Here is a 5,232-nt window from a genome sequence, read left to right as displayed (position 1 = left end):
CCTTTTCCTCTCCCTCTCCTTTTTCTCTTCCCCTTCCCCCACCCCTCCGCTCCCTTTCATTTTCCATTCTCTCTCCCTGATTTGTGGTATAGTTTAAGAAATTTTTATCTTTGCATTGTTCTCCATTGAAATAAATTTTTAACTGCATGGTGTGCGGTCTGTCCATCATATTTTGTATGCACACTGGATGTGCGTTCTCTAAAAAAGAAGTGGGGTGATAATTCTTGACATATAGTACTGCCTCTCGGAGTAGATTGATTCCCCTCAATGTTGGTATCCCATCCCCTATCATTTGGTGATCAATTAAAATGATTAATTGCATTTTCCTTATATTACTATAAACTGAATAATGTAAATGAGATTTATGTATGGTGGATATCCCACCCGGATATAGTCATATGACACCTTTGGGGAAGCCACACAGGGATTTAATACACCTGGGAATCCGGAAATCCGATAATGCAGGATCTCCTCTCTCTGCTATGCTGCATAGTTGATATTTCAAACAGGGGGACTGGAGTTGCAGAGAACAGAGTGGTTTACCATAGCGACCTTCTGATGCTTGCACGCTGAGAGAAATCTACGTGATACTTCCAAGATCCTGCGCATGTGCAGTTTACATTGTAAAATGAAACAGCAATGTTGTGATTGCTATGGCGACCTAATACCGGAACACTTTGAAGAGAAAGACGCGATAATTTCTAGATCTTGCACATCCGCAGTTTGCAGTGAAGAACGACGATATGGAGGATCATAACGGGGAAGGTGGATGAATGCCTGTGCCCTGCATATGCCGCGCTCTGATGCCAGACAGGAGACACCTGTCTGGAGGAGGTTCTTTCACTGGGTGTTGTCTTTTTTGATTGGATAATTGGGTTGTATCTGATATATTTTATGTTGTGTCTATGTACTATCAGCTTGACAAAGACTTGTGATAAGTCGAAATGTTGCTGTGCTGTTTTATTGCGTCATGGAGGAATAAAGTGCATCCTTGGATGTTTTTTTGCACCATCTATGCTGCCCGCATCTCATCATTGTTTGGACTCACCTATAAACTACCAGTCGCACAAAGTTCCTTTAAGGGTTTATGTAGGAGTTTGCAGAGTGAGTTACGTTCTGTGCAAGTTTTGCCATTATGCCAAAAAAAGCGCAATATGGTTCTGTCCAACTCAGAGGATGAGGAGTTACATGAGCGTCACTTATATGTTAATTCTAATACATGGCGGGAGGGGGGGTAAAAGTCCTAGAAGATGCAGGGAAGAAGTTGACCAAAAATATTCCAGTCTGAATGACGCTGCAGACTAAAGAGTCCCCTCAGTGGGGTCATTGTGACAACATGTCCATGTACAGGGCAGAGATTACTATTGTAACAAGCTAAGTAAATGTCACCTCCCAACCTTATCCATACCATAACTGAGTCCCTCACACCCTTCATGCACTACATATAGGGCGATGATAGAAGTGAGTGGAATATGTACTGAGATGATTTATTCCAGAAATTGGACCTAATCATCTTTTCGGATTTGGTTTAATATGTTTTCTACCTTTTTCCTGCCCCATCCAAAAACATAGCCAACTCACAGGTTTCCAAGCCGAGGAGAAGACAGTGGCTTCAGTTTCCATCCATCCCCTAATGAACCAGATACTACACTCTGATACAATAATGCTCCTGATAGGTTGGTGCTGGTCTTACTGCGTTTTCTATTTACAATTAGCTTTATGTTATTGGACATAGAAAACTGTTCAGTTCTGTTATCTGTAATTTACAGGAATCCGGACTGATACCGGGGTCTCATGATTCGTCTATACAGCAGGACTCTCCAATAGTCATCAGTGAGAGCGATGATGGCGAATATTTTTTTCTTTGTAAGAGATCGTTTTTTCACAGGTCAGTTACCAAACCAAAGAAATAAATCATTACATTTACACACAACCTGTGCTAAAACACATTTAGCGGTAATTTTTAAAGAAGCTCTTTCAGTAGTACCTATTTAAAAAAATTATAGCATGTGTATCTTTTTGTAACTCCCATAGACAACACTGCAGAAGGCCCTACGCAAGTGTGTCCAACTCTCTGTTGAACCCTTAGAAGGCGATGGCTAAAATGATTCTGTAGATGTGGGTCATGAGAGCTCTGATTTCATCCTAGCTGACGGTCTCAGGGGTCAGACCTGCACCCCTATCAGACATGTATGGCCTATTCTGTAAATCTTATATATAAAACGCTATATCTTTGTGTTGTATGCAAATTCACAGTTCTGGTCCAATTTCAGTGAAATTTATTAGTGTTCTTCAGCAGCATGCGACAAATACTGCAGAAAATTAAAAATCAAAAACTCGACTTCCCCTGTAATTTTTGGTGCCAATAACAACCAATCACAGCTCAGCTTTCATTTCTTATACTGCTGAGGTAAAATGAAAGCTGCCTTGTCAGATCAAACAGTAAAATCCAGTTTGCGTATTCTCTCTGAGTAGGCACTTTTAATTCTGTTGTAAACAACAGTTTAGCTGTAAACACTGGCGTAACTATAGGAGATGCAAGGAATGCGGTTCTACCTGGGCCCAGGAGCCTTAGGGGTCCATAACGCCTCTCTTCTCCATATAGGGAGCCTAGTAATATGAATAAAGCATTATAGTTTGGGGCCGTGTTACAGGTTTTGCATTGGGGCCCAGGAGCTTCAAGTTATGCCTGTGCGTTAAGGGGTTAAGAGAAGTTGGAGAGCCCCAAGATAAACTTTTGCACTTGAGCCCATGAGCCTTTAACTACACCCCTGGCTATAAGAAAATTGCTCGCTCAACTGAGCACCCTCTTTTTGGGTTTGCATGTTTGTAACATCAACATGAAAACGTTCACAAATCGTATATTAGGTTGGGCAGAGCCGTCTGTTGTCTATTATCTACCACCACAACAAACTTTTCACATGCCCATGACTTTGCCAGCAGTGCCCACTGGTGGCACTTATGTAGCAACTAATGACATTAATGAACATTTCAGCTAAAAGAAATATTGCGGAGGATGATTGTACATAAGGCTGATGTGCCGATTGTGCAGCGCCTCAATCAAAGTTTTGACGAACTAACCGCTGCACAATGGTGTAGTAACATCAGTTATTATGTAGAAGGAGGAAATAACGAAAGAGGGGAAAATGTGAAAGTAACCTGGGAATACCTTCCTCCAAAAGGCAGTATTTTTTGGTCTGGGATTTTTAATCAAGCGATTCCCTTAAAAAAAAAAAAGGCGCATTTGTGCAGAAATTACAATTATGTCATCGTTTTACGGATATCTCTTTTACACGCATTCACCTTGAGATATAAATAAAATCTTATTTGTATAGCACCCACTTATAACGCAGCGCTTTCAGGTAATTTATTTAATACCCCCACATATGTGACGTGTTACGCTCTGGTTAGCAGATCAGTACAATTATGGTGGCAACCGTTCATATAGATTTTTGTTTTATTACAATCATGTGTATATGTCCACATTTTCTCAAAGTCACAACTATTTTATTTTTCCATTTGCGGAGCTGTATGGGGGTGCTCACATTTCGCGTGATGAGCTGCAGTTTCGGTGGTACCATTTTGAGGCACATACCACTTTTTGATCAATTTTCATTAAATTTCTGGGAGGTTAGAGGTGAACAAAAAAAAACCATCAACTCTGGCCTTGCTTTTTTATGGTGTTCAGCGGCCGTATAAATGACATGCTGACTTCATTCTGTTGCTCAGTACAGTGATACGCTGTTTTTGCATTGCCAGAGAGCCATAGCTTTTAACCTTTCGCTCACTAGAGCTGTGCACGGCCTTGTTATTTGTGGATTGAGCTGTAGTTTTTATTAGTACCACTTCGGTGTTCACACAATTCCTCAATCACTTTTTATCAGGCTTTAGCATTTTATTTTTTTTTACTTCTGCTGTGCAGCTCAGTGTGTATGGCATCTTTCTACAACTGGGGTCAGTTCAGACAGGATAGTCTTTGTCTGTACAGTCCGTTCAGGCCTGCCTCACATGGATGCTTTTTACCACGATTAGGGCGGCTCTTTCAGCAGCGCATAATGGCGGTATAAGGCTGCCATTGTTTTTGTGCGGTGTTTGCTTTATCTTTGGGCGTTTAGCGCTTTTCATCAATAATGGGAAGCCGGCGCCAGCCACATCGCTGCAGCCGAAAGACAAAGTAAAACGCAGCAAAGCACCGCAATATAAATCGCAGCGCGTACCGCAACACCTGTGTGAGGGAGGCCTCAGCTGGTTCACACAGCGCTTTATTTTGGTGTTTTTTTTACTACAATAAAAAACCCCACCATGTAGTTCAATAGGGAGCTACAAGAAACACTGCGGTTTCTCGGTTTTTGAGATTTTTTTCCTCAAAAAGCAGCACGCTCTAGGTATATTTTTCTTAAACATTCCCTCAAAAAGTGCACATATGTGCATAAAAAGGGCATTTTTGTTTTACGTGCTTCTAAAATGCCTTCCAAGCGTTTGTGAAGGAAACCTAAACTGGCCGGCTTATAAAACTGAGCTTAGTATTCATGTGAGGTAAACCGTGAAGCCCTGGGCTGACTGACGTGAGGTAAACTGTGAAGGCCTGGGCTGACTGGCGTGAGGTAAACTGTGAAGGCCTGGGCTGACTGGCGTGAGGTAAACTGTGAAGGCCTCGGCTGACTGACGTGAGGTAAACTGTGTAGGCCTGGGCTGACTGACGTGAGGTAAACTGAAGGCCTGGGCTGACTGGCGTGAGGTAAACCGTGAAGGCCTGGGCTGACTGATGCGAGAGGTCACAAGCTGTGAAAATCACCTCAGCACATGCCAGCGCCATATAAACCTCAGGAGGAGCCCTCAGACTGCTACTTATAACGTTCCCTGTCCTTAATAGAAATAGCCAGAGATTCTTTCTCATCTCCTCCCCCCATAAAAGGTTCATTTTAGAGCAGCAGACTCTCCCCTAACCGCCATTCCCCCCAGCTCTCCTTCAACCACCTTTCCCGCCCAGCTCTCCCTCCAGAATGACTACAACTCTAGCACCGCCCTCTTTCTGGAGAGCGCGTGACTGGCTGTTTCCTGCTATCACAGCTCGGTGTGACATCATCACAGGTCCTTCAGCATCTACCATGGAGGTATAGTTTGGTCACATGGGTGTGACATCATCACAGGTCCTTTAGCCCACTAGCATCTACCATGGCAACACGCCTCTCTTTAGAGCCCGCCTCCGCTAGGAGGCCATGTGACTTAAGA

The sequence above is a fragment of the Eleutherodactylus coqui genome, chromosome 7 (genome assembly GCF_035609145.1).
Source record: "Eleutherodactylus coqui strain aEleCoq1 chromosome 7, aEleCoq1.hap1, whole genome shotgun sequence".
NCBI lineage: Eukaryota > Metazoa > Chordata > Amphibia > Anura > Eleutherodactylidae > Eleutherodactylus > Eleutherodactylus coqui.
The sequence above is the reverse complement of the archived record's forward strand: the minus strand, read 5'-3'. Positions refer to the sequence as shown.